Source organism: Erythrolamprus reginae, chromosome 2 (assembly GCF_031021105.1).
Source record: "Erythrolamprus reginae isolate rEryReg1 chromosome 2, rEryReg1.hap1, whole genome shotgun sequence".
In the NCBI taxonomy this organism is placed as follows: Eukaryota; Metazoa; Chordata; class Lepidosauria; order Squamata; family Dipsadidae; genus Erythrolamprus; species Erythrolamprus reginae.
In genome coordinates this window covers 59,349,113-59,361,666 of record NC_091951.1, presented here as the reverse complement: position 1 = coordinate 59,361,666, position 12,554 = coordinate 59,349,113, and the positions used below count along the sequence as shown (strand labels likewise).

General features: G+C 39.2%; 1 protein-coding gene across 4 annotated transcripts in view; it reads right to left on the bottom strand.

Moving 5' to 3' along the window:
* MITF (melanocyte inducing transcription factor) overlaps positions 1 to 12,554 on the bottom strand; it is a 217,959-nt gene that overhangs the window by 172,568 nt on the left and 32,837 nt on the right. The window lies entirely within an intron of this gene.

The following is a 12,554-nucleotide window of genomic DNA, read 5'->3' as shown; positions in this document are numbered from 1 at the left end:
TAGAAATATATTAACACAAGCAAGTTAGTGTTAGCTCACCAAAGAGCTCATGTATTTTCATTAACACCTTTGCATTATTGTTCTCACCTAAGCCAGTATGTCGCATTATGAATAATGGTTTTAAAAGCATCATAACAGTGTTCTAGAAGCACACATTTGTTCTTCTAAATATTCCCTGAAGGTCTAATTATGAGCATCTACCATCAAGTTGCAACTGGGGAGTGCGGGCTTGGATCTTTAGCAAAAATCCAGCACACTGGATGGACAGGTTGTGCTTGCCTTGCAGTTTTATGCTGATGTAGTATTACCAGTGTACTATCACAAAGGAACCTGGCAAAGGGAAACATGTTATTCTAGAACTTACAACTGACATGCCTTTGGGTTTCAGCCATTAAAAGCCTGCAGGTGCATCAACTCCATATTACAACTGCAAGCATCAAAACTATAAATAAAACAGCACCTCAAAGGGGAAATCTGAGTCTCATAAAATGTCTCCAAAATATCCTCCATCTATTCAACAGAGATATGTTGGAAAGAGTGCAAATGCCCCTCATCAAAGGTATCTTACATTTATTCAATAGCTGTAGTCAATAACATACGAGATACAGCATAACCTTCTTATAACAGTGAGAAAGTTCAGAACTTGTTTATGTAATCTGTTCATACCATCCTTAATCCCACTTGACAAAATTGAACGGGTCCAAAGATGGGCTACAAGAATGGTGGAAGGTCTTAAGCATAAAACGTATCAGGAAAGACTTAATGAACTCAATCTGTATAGTCTGGAGGACAGAAGGAAAAGGGGGGACATGATCGAAACATTTAAATATGTTAAAGGGTTAAATAAGGTTCAGGAGGGAAGTGTTTTAATAGGAAAGTGAACACAAGAACAAGGGGACACAATCTGAAGTTAGTTGGGGGAAAGATCAAAAGCAAAGTGAGAAAATATTATTTCACTGACAGAGTAGTAGATCCTTGGAACAAACTTCCAGCAGACATGGTTGGTAAATCCACAGTAACTGAATTTAAACATGCCTGGGATAAACATATATCCATTGTAAGATAAAATACAGGAAATAGTATAAGGGCAGACTAGATGGACCATGAGGTCTTTTTCTGCCGTCAGTCTTCTATGTTTCTATGTTTCTTTTTTTGCCCTGTTATCCACTATGAATGGAGAAATAAGTAAAATTGATAGGCCTATTTGCAGATTTCTGACTTTTTTTAAAAAAGATAAATTAAAACAAAATTTAAAAGTTCATAGACTGGGAGGGTTCCATGATGAGCGATACAGCAGTGGTGAGCTACGAGTTAAAACGCTACATTGCGCTCGCCACCGCAGCTCGTAAGTCCTTGCAGTGCCAGCGCACCTGTGGAGGTAGCAAAATCGTGCATGGAGTCGCAGGTGCACCCATGTTTCGGCAAGGTTTTACCTGCGGCTCCGTATGCGATTTTGCTACCTCCACAGGTGCAGCAGCAAAATCGCGCTAGCCCCGCAAGAACTTATGAGCCGCAGCGGTAAGTGTAATTTAGCGTTCTAGCTCGTAGCCCACCACTGTAATACAGTATCATCCAGTTCCAGCAATAAAGGTATGAATGATTTCATTTTCTAAGGGATTTTTAACTGTTTTTATATTGTTTTTTAAATTGTATAACCCAGGGGCTCAGCTTCCCCATGCTTGACATCATAGGTGGGTCTTTAATAGCTTACGAAAAGCAAGGAGGGTGGGGACAGTTCTAATCTCCGGGGGGGAGTTGGTTCCAGAGGGCCGGGGCCGCCACAGAGAAGGCTTTTCCCCTGGGGCCTGCCAGAGGGCATTGTTTTGTCGACGCGACCCAGAGAAGGCCAACTCTATGGGACTAATCGGTCGCTGGGATTTGTGTGGCAGAAAGCGGTCCTGAAGGTATTCTGGTCCGATGCCATGTAGGGCTATATAGGTCATTACCAACACTTTGAATTGTGACCGGAAACTAATCAGCAACCAGTGCAGATCCTCCCACAATATTTCAATGGGATTAAAGACACAACTCTTGATTTGACCGTTTGAAAATACTAACTTTCTTCTGTTTTAACCATTCTTTGGGCATATGACTTGTCTGTTTTGAGCACTTGTCTTGTTGCATGAACACTCTCTCTTGGGTTTCAGTTGATGAACAGATGCCCTGACAATTTTCTGTAGAATATGCTGATATAGTTCAGAATTCATAACTTCATTAAAGATGGCAAGATGTCTTCATCCAAAGACAGCAAAGCAGGCCTAGACCATGTACTGTCACCACCATATTTTATGGGATATTTTTTTAATGCTGAATGCAGTGTTTGCTTTTCAGCAATCATATTTTTTTTTCAATCAAACTAAAAAGCTCTATTTTGGTCCCATCTATCCATTCTACCAACAGCTTTCTAGCTTATCCATCTGGTCTTTTGCAAAAAGCAGGTGGGCAGGAATGTTCTTTTTGGAAAGTATCTCCTTGCAACTGTGCCATGCTCAGCAATGTTGTTCATGGTTCTTCTGATGGTGACCTCATGAGCACTGACAATTGTCAATGCAAGAAAGGCTTTGGGTTCTTTAGACATTGCCCTGGGTTTCTTTGAGACCTCCAGAAGTATAATACATTTTGTTCTTGGTGTAATCTTGATTAGTTACTTGGAGAGTAACAATGGTGTTGAATTGTACATGTACTCCATCTGTACATGATCAGCCTAATGGTGGGCTGTCAAACTCTTTGAAAATAGTTTTCTAAAAAATATTTTCTAGGCTGATGTGCATCAACAGCGGCTTTTCAGAGGTCTTCAGAAATCTCCTTTTTCCAGCTATGACACACTTCCACATACTTGTGGATTTTGATATTAAATATGCAGAATTCCATTTTTAAATAAGGCAAGACCTACTGACGCCTGATCATCATTCCATTTACTGAAACATCTGACTTCAATTTCCCCTTCAAATGATCTGATAATCCAAGAAGTTCACATGGTTTTGCCACACATAAATATGTGTTTTGGAATCATTATCCCCAACAAATCAATAAACAAGTGTAATTTTGTACCCATGTGTTTAACTGGGTTCTCTTAATCTAGCTTTAGAACTTGTGCAAATAGTAGCTTTCATAGAAATACTGAAAATTCAAAACGATCTACAAATTTTTAAGCCCCAGAGTATCTTCAATTAGCCAATTTTCAGTTTTGCCTGTGATTATCTCTACATCCATGTGACAGATTAAACAACACAGGTTAATACGCCCAACAGCCTGACTGTAGAAGATAGCTTTCTTTTTCACACTGGGATGATCTAACAGTACTAAGAAAATAGTAATATATTATGTTTATAATATCTCATCACCTTCATGTACCAGACTGCTCTATTAAAATATCTTTAATTTTCAGTTTCTCCAGTGTCAGCCTATTGTAGAAAATGAAAGAAAACAATATTCCATCAACTAAATATCCAAGTGGTTCTTTGCATTTCATGAAAATGCCAAGCAAGCACCTCGAAGCCATAGAATGTCCTAAAAATGCAACATAAAAAAGTGCAAGTGCTGAATCTGCTTTATTTTTGTTCTCAGAAAAACAGCACAGCCATCAAGACAATCTGGCCTTTCAGTAAGAACCTAGAGGCTGCCACGCTGAGTGCTGAATAATCAGTTCAAAGCACTGGAAAAAATTAAAGGTGTACTTAGCAACCACTAATCACAATTCTCATTCTTGTGCTAGATATTGCAGACTACATATCACTTTGAATGCAACTAACTGAATACAGATCAAGATCAGAGATTGTCAGGCCTAATCCAAGAATGACATAAAACAATCTAACCAAAGTTCAGCTCCTTATATACATAATCCTATAGACAGAATCTTGCCAGACTAACCCAATACCAACAGAGATGTGTAACCTGGGAGATTCTAGAGACAATGGTTACCCTCAATCACTTCCCACAATCCCAGACTGGATTGCCTTTCGTTTCCCCCCATATCACTCCTTGGAAAATACTTCCCCCTTCCTGGGAACCTGCTGTGTTTGTTTGTTTGTTTGTTTGTTTGTTTGTTTGTTTGTTTGTTTGTTTGTTATTTATTCATTCATTCATTCATTCATTCATTCATTCATTTATTTATTTATTTATTAGATTTGTATGCCGCTCCTCTCTGCAGACTCGGGGCAGCTCACAACAAAAATAAAACAATGTACAACAAATCTAATAATTTAAAAATCACTAAAAACCCCTTATTAAAAGCAAACATACACACAAGCATACCATGCATAAACTGTATAGGCCCGGAGAAGATGTCGCAATTCCCCCATGCCTGATGGCAGAGGTGGGTTTTAAGGAGTTTACGGAAGGCAAGGAGGGTGGGGGCAATTCTAATCTCCGGGGGGAGCTGGTTCCAGAGGGTCGGGGCCGCCACAGAGAAGGCTCTTCCCCTGGGGCCCGCCAAACAACATTGTTTAGTCGACGGGACCTGGAGAAGGCTAACGATGTGGGACCTAACCTGACCCCCCACTAACACCGACTGCGACCGACTGGAGAGGTAGGAGGAGAACCACTGAAGGACAATGCCTGCCACTCCCAACCCCTCCAGCCGACCTATAATAGGGATGGGTTTAACAAGCCTCCATCAAAAAGAAGGATCCTGCTTGAAATCAGTATTTCACCCTCACAAGAAATGGGAAACCATTTCTTGACTTGTGAATGGAAATAATGAATCAGTTGTACTACACCAGAAGTCAGCTGACAGGATCCAAGAGGGGCCTAAAACCTACTCTCCATTTTTAACAATTATAATATTATACGATTTAAAGGCTCCACCGTATAGTTCCATCTCTATGTAGTAGGACCTATACTATGTTCTCCCTCAGAACAACAAATCTGTGATGTAGATTGGGTTGAGAAAAAAAAATAGTGCCTCAAACCCACTCAGCAGTTTCTTGAATGAGGGAGACTTGAACCTGACACCTTTTCAGCTCTTATCCAATACCTTGAGCATTACAAGTATGTATTTTATTCTGACTAACTGAAATAAATAATACATTGGGGTTTACTAAAGTGATCATGCTCCAAAATTATGTTTCATTTTAAGAGGACAAGGCATGCATTCAGTATGATTTAAAAGGTTTCCCTCAAGCATATAGACTGAGAAACAGGCATTTTATATATATGACAGTTCTCCATTTGGTTCTAACATAGTCCTTCAACTCAAACATTCAATATCCAAATGGGCTGTTATAAGGATAAATATGGTTGGGCAATGATGACATCCTAATCTTCTTCATTATGAAGTTATAAATGGTGGGGCACACAAAATAAAGTAATAAATAATGTTAGTAAGCTTCAACTCTGGGAAAGAGAAATTAGAGTTCTTGCATTATCAGTAATTAACCTTCAACCCCTCCAAGATTGAGAATGAGATCCAAGAACATCTTCTTCAAATCTTCCACTTCTCTAGCAAACAGCCATTACAGACTGCCCTTGGAACTATGGTTGGCAACTTGGCAAAACCATATAATTGTCCAAGTGCATAGTCAAGGACAAACTTGGCCTGTGTGGAAATTGATAAATAAACTGTGCGCCGGGATAGGAAGAACAAAGGGCAATCTAAGAAAATGGGACTTCCTTATAAAACAGTGACGGCAAACCTATGGCGCAGGTGCCACAGGTGACACGCAGAGCCATATCTACTGGCATGTGAGCCGTTGCCTTAGCTCAGCCCCAACATGCATGTGTGTGCCAGCCAGCTGATTTTTGGCTCGCACAGAGGCTCTGCCAGGGCGTTTTTACCCTCTCCTGGCTCCATTGGAGTCTTTGGAGCCTGGGGAGAGTGAAACAGGACCCTACTGGGCCCACCAGAAGTTGGGAAACAGGCCATTTCTGGTCCTCCAGAGGGCCTTCGGGGAGTGAGGGAAGTTGTTTTCAGCCTCCCCAGGAATTGAATTATGGATGTGGGCACTCCTGGGAGCGTGATAGCACATGTGCGCACTCTTTCAGCACCCGAGGGGGAAAAAAGTTTGCCATCACTGCTGTAGAAGATACACTGTGTGACTGTGAAGAAGAACAATCCAGCTTATATCTGCTACAGCAGTGTTTCCCAACCTTAGCAACTTGAAGATATTTGGACTTCAACCCCCAGAATTCCCCAGCCAGCAAATGCTGGCTGAGGAATTCTGGGAGTTGAAGTCCAGATATCTTCAAGTTGCCAAGATTGGGAAACACTGTGCTACAGTATATACAATGTCCTTCAACATATTCATAGGAAAACTTCATGCTGGTGAAAGAAAATGCTGTCACCGTGGCACAATACTGAGTAAATGTCATTTAGATATAACACTATTTATTTTACATACATTTTACCAGTGCTGTATTTTTATGATGCATTTTACCTATGTGCTTAATGTTACGGGTCTATAATTTGAAAGTCCTTCTGACATAAATAAAGAAAGAAATAATTAGCTAGCTCTTATAAGAAGAAGCATTTGGGGAAGGTAAAAAACATGCTGAGATTTAAAATACATAAAGAGTTTAGCGAGGACTTTGGTGTAACCTGGTGTATATAACTCTAATCTAGTAGCTTTGCTTTACATCATAAATGGTTATTACTTGGAACACACATTCCATTCTAATAGCAATAGTTAAAATGATTTGAGCAGCAGGTTGTAGTTAATACACAATCGTTATCATAAGTTCCACAACAGTGAATAACTCAAGGAGGGAAACCATTATTGAGTTACAAAGCAGACCTGCAAGATGACTAATGCTCTTTAGTTGCATCAAAGTTTCACACATCAATTATGCAGCTATTTTTGTGCTCAAAAATATGTGGGCACACAACATTTTCCCCACCACCCACATCCCCTTCTATCATTTGTGCAAGATGCCATGTGTATGAAGAACCTCAACATATTATCCACGAAATCAAATCCATATTTCATCCGGTTAGTTATTCTCAGTAGCAGATTTGACATAATAAAGCATTTTGCACTCCAATTAGCTTTTCTGGCAGCTTTCCAAGAAAATATAAATACAACTCAATATAAAATCAGAGCCTTTTATTCTTTCTACCATTTTATTTAATCAATAAAATAAAATATAGGTGTATGTGTATATGAATAAGCTAGACAAGTAGGTATATAGTATGGAAAAGGTATTGGCAATTGATTAAAGCTTTGTCATTTTCCATTTTTTGCACCTGTAAAAATCATAGTCAATCTATTTTGTATAATCTCACATTCTTATTTGCTTAATGTAACATGTTGTCTACAAGAACTCAGCTTCATATTAAACATATTACTCCAAATGATCACAGTACATTTGATTTTGTTTGATTCAGCAACGTAAAACAGCCACTGTACATATTTAGATAAGTGACAAATTAGCATAATTCTTCTTGAACCTAAGCCAATTCAGAGAGCAATGAACATATAACTTACTTTAATTTCTTCTGGCTAAGGATTAAAACTCAAAGGAAGTAATGTTTGTGAATACAAGACTGAAGCCAGAAGGAACACGTCCCTGATGTGTTCTTTATCATTCTTATGACGCTAGCTAAAGCAATAGCATTTAGCACATATAACACTTCATAATGCTTTGCAACATTTTTTAAAGTGGTTTATAGAATCAGTATATTGCTTTCAACAATCTGGATCCTGATTTTACAGACATATGAAGTATAGAAAACTGAGTCAACCTTGATCCAGTCAGGACCAAACTCCTGGCAGTGGGCAGAGTTAGCCTGCAATACTGCATTCTAACACTGAGCCCCCATGGCTCTATATTTATTTATTTATTTATTTTATTTATTTATTCTTTGTCCAATATAAATTACATATGGAAGAGAATAGACATTAAGTAATATATATAACGATAGAAAGTAAAAAGAAGAGAAGTAGATGGGAGGGAGAGAATATATATGATATAAGAGATAAGGAGAGAATATAGTATATGATATATACAATATAGATAGATAGATAGATAGATAGATAGATAGATAGATAGATAGATAGATAGATAGATAGATAGATAGATAGATAAGGAGAGAATATATATGATATATGAGATAAGGAAAGACAATTGGACAGGGGACGATAGGCACATCAGTGCACTTATATACGCTCCTTACTGGCCTCTTAGGAACCTGGAGAGGTCAATCATGGAGAGTCTAAGGGAGAAGTGTTGGGGGTTGGGAGTTGACACTATTGAGTCCAGTAATGAGTTCCACGCTTCGACAACTCGATTGTTAAAGTCATATTTTTTACAGTCAAGTTTGGAGCAGTTAATATTAAGTTTGAATCTGTTGTGTGCTCTTGTGTTGTTGCGGTTGAAGCTGAAGTAGTCGTTGACCGGAAGGACGTTGCAGCATATGATCTTGTGGGCAATACTTAAATCGTGTTTTAGGCGCCACAGTTCTAAGCTTTCAAGACCCAGGATAGATAGTCTATTTTCGTAGGGTATTCTATATATATATCTAATCATCTTTGTTGTAATTTTGTATTTATCATGCCTGTTTGCTTATATACAACACGATGCTAATGTAAAATGAACCAATTGATCACTTCCATCTCTGAACACCACAGAATCTCTAGTCAGTTTTTATTCATAACAACCAAGCTGGAATGAATCAATCTTGCAATTTTGACCTACTAAGATTGTACAGAGTGGCAAACACATAGATTGTCTACAGAGGACTGGTCTTTCAGTCTTCTAACGCTGCACCCATCACTACTGCAACTGAGTTCATCCACCTTGCTAAACAGACAAAACTTTCAAATAGCATACCAATGACTACCATATATGGAAGAAATTCAACAAAATGAAAGCATTGACTTATACTGTATTCTGAATACCAATGTCTAGGTATTGAGAATTAGTCCATACAGAGATTTAGTCCTCCAGTAACAAAACAATGAAATAACAAACAGAAAGATCAATAATCTCCATAGCATAGTTTTACCATGGCATGTGGGTGTGCCTCTGCATATGTATATATTTACATTTACCTATTTGTTTTGAGTGTGTGTGAGAGAGATTTTGTGTCAGGGATATGTGTTCTGATTTCTGAAAAATAGTTGGTTTATTGAATTTTTTATTTATTTTATTTTTATTTATTTTATTTATTAGATTTGTATGCCGCCCCTCTCCGTAGACTCGGGGTGGCTTTTTGTACATTTTAGGCTATGATTCCATTTTCTTCCGTGTTCTAAGACTATTGGTCCTATTTTAACCTATTTTATCTCAGAGACAACTATTTATTACCCATTATCACTTTAGAAAATATTTTATAAATATCCCACCACCAACATATCATGGCAGCCGCTTTGTAAGCATACCTATAACTCATTGTCTAAATTCTAAAAATAACCCCAGCTAAAAAAGATTGTCATTAGTTGCAATATATATATCCGAGTCTACGGAGAGGGGCGGCAAAGAAATCTAATAAATGAAATATGTTATTAGACTAGATACTGTCACAAGGTCCATAAACATAATTTACTTGTACACAGTGTCTTGAACCTATAAAGTGCCTTGTTATACTCTGAAAATGACAGATAAAGAAAAAATATTCTGGAGTATATACACTGCTCATAGTTGCTATTTTAAGATGAGCAGCTCTATGCTCTTAAATTGTTTAAATAAATACATGTACAAGTAAATAAGTTCTGTAATTAAATATATGCAGTTCTTGCACGGGTGGGTTTTTGCGCATTGTGATGTTGCTCGCGCACACACACATCCCCTTGCATAATTTCACTTCAGTTCATGCTCATAGGGACGATTTTACTTCTGTTCATGCTCAGAGAGCTGAAAAATCACCAAAAATTACACCACCACCACCCCAAAAAAATGGCAGTGCGCATAGACTGGGACAGACAACACGAAGTCATCACACCAAAATTGCATCATCGGCAGGCTACTACCAGAAGGTCCGTACTGATAGGAGCCCACCCCTGAGTTCTTGGTCATTTTTATTAAGGAAGAATTGTTTTGCAGGTCGGATAGTTCTCAATTAATTTGAGTGGAATTTCTATTCTGAGATTCCTCCAATTTCTCTAGCTGTTGTACTTAGCCAAAAAGACCTTCCTACCACTACCATTTATTTTATTTATTTATTTTACATAGAAAATAGAGATAGGCAACAAGATGTCCACAGTTTGAAAAGAATCTTGCTATTCTCCTAAGTTAGAAGTTGTGGTTGCTTATGGGGGGGGGGGGGAATTCAAAAAAATTATTCAGGAGAATATTAAACAAGCAAAACTTTAATATAACATCCTACATAAAATACATAAAAATAAATATAAAGAATAAAATATATTTATATAAAAGAATTAAAAGTGCAGAAAAAACAAAAGGAAAGAGTACGAGAAGAAATTTCCCCTTTCACTCCTAGCAAGTATAGTCAACAATAAAATAGCAATAGCAATAGCACTTAAGTTTAAATAGCAATAGCACTTCGTAGTGTTTTACAGCACTCTCTTAAGTATTTTACAGAGTCAGCATATTGCTCCCAGCAATATGGGTTTTCATTTTACCAACCTCGGAAGGACGGAAGGCTGAGTCAAGCTTGAGCCGGTGAGATCGAACTCATGACAATGAGATCAATTAGTCTGCAATACTGCATTCTAACCATTGTGCCACCATGGCTTAAATGAATAGAATGAAAAACGCGTATGTATTTTAAAACCAACCAAATACTTCTTTCATTCCACATCTCACCCATAATCCATAAACCCATCTCTAAATCTTATTACTTACAGTCTTATTAGTTAGTCCCTTATTAATCAATAAAAACCCAGTAAGGAAGGGTTACATGAAATATCAATTTATATATTTATATCTGGTGGAGAGGTCTTTTAAATCTTAATAAGAATGGGAAGTAGCAACTGTTCTGTTTGGAAGGCTCAGTGACAAACCAAAAGAGCATCTTGACACTTATATCTAATTATAACATGCGAAGTTGCTTCAGCAGAAGTGTGGTTTGTGCTCCAAATGCAAAAGATGCCCTGTCAAAGATTGGAATCAGTCCAGATTCACCAAAACTTCCAAGGAGAGAATTCATGCAGCGTGCCATATGGATGCAGCTTCCCATGAAACATTTTGTGTGGAAGTGATGTGCCGGTGCCTGGAGGCTGTTGGGGCCTGGATGGGTGTCAACAAATTCAAACTCAACACAGACAAGACGGAGTGGCTGTGGGTCTTGCCTCCCAAGGACAATTCCACCTGTCCATCCATTACCCTGGGGGGGGGACTACTGACCCCCTCATAGAGGGTTCACAACTTGGGTGTTCTCCTCGATCCACAGCTGACATTGGAACATCATCTTTCAGCTGTGGCGAGGAGGGCGTTTGCCCAGGTTCGCCTGGTGCACCAGTTGCGGCCCTATTTGGACAGGGAGTCATTGCTCACAGTCGCTCATGCCCTCATCACCTCGAGGTTCGATTACTGCAACGCTCTCTACATGGGGCTACCTTTGAAAAGTGTTCAGAAACTTCAGATCGTGCAGAACGCGGCCGCGAGAGCGATCGTGAGGCTTCCCAGATTCACCCACGTTTCTACAACACTCCATGGCATGCATTGGCTGCAGATCAGTTTCCGGTCACAATTTAAAGTGTTGGTTATGACCTTTAAAGCCCTAGATGGCATTGGACCAGAGTACCTCCAGAACCACCTGCTACAGCACAAATCCCAGTGTCTGATAAAGTCCCACAAAGTCGGCCTTCTCCAGGTCCCGTCGACTAAACAATGTCGTTTGGTGGGCCCCAGGAGAAGAGCCTCCTCTGTGGCGGCCCCGGCCCTCTGGAACCAATTCCCCCCGGAGATTAGACCTGCCCCCACCCTCCTTGTCTTTCGTAAACTACTCAAGACCCACCTATACCACCAGGCATGGGGGAGTTGAGACACCTTTCCCCCAGGCTTTTTATATTTTATGTTTGGTTTTTAAATATGATAGGGTTTTATATGCTTCTTTTTAATATTAGATTTGTTTCGCTATAATATTGTTTTTTATTACTGTTGTGAGCCGCCCTGAGTCTTCGGAGAGGGGCGGCATACAAATCTAACAAATTGAAATTGAATTGAATTGAATGTGTCTCCCTTAGGCCACGCTTAGGCCACGCTAGGTCAGTAATAGCTCAGAATTATGAGTGAGGGCTATATATTCCCCCAGAGAGAGGTGCTCAGGAATGAGGTGAAAAAAGTTAAGATGTGGTCCGTGGGTGGGTTCCACTTATCTTCCCTACTAGTTCGCACCACAACGGAAGTGCACGTTTTGCATTCGCAGAGGGTTCTTTACAAGCCGCGGCAACAGGCGAACAGATACGAACTGGCAGCAACCAACCACTGATGTGGTCACGACCATGTGATTGCCTCCCTGTACCTTTTCTATGCTGTTCATGATGGCTGAGGAAAATAGTTCACTCCGATTGTATGGTTGTAACCATCATCTTGACTTCTTTGATGTCACCCCTGCAGATACCCATTTCTCCAACTTCTCTTCCTTCCTGCAGTAAGATTAGGAATTAACTACATTACCCAAAGTCAAAGCTGATATCGTAACGTTATAAGGTTAA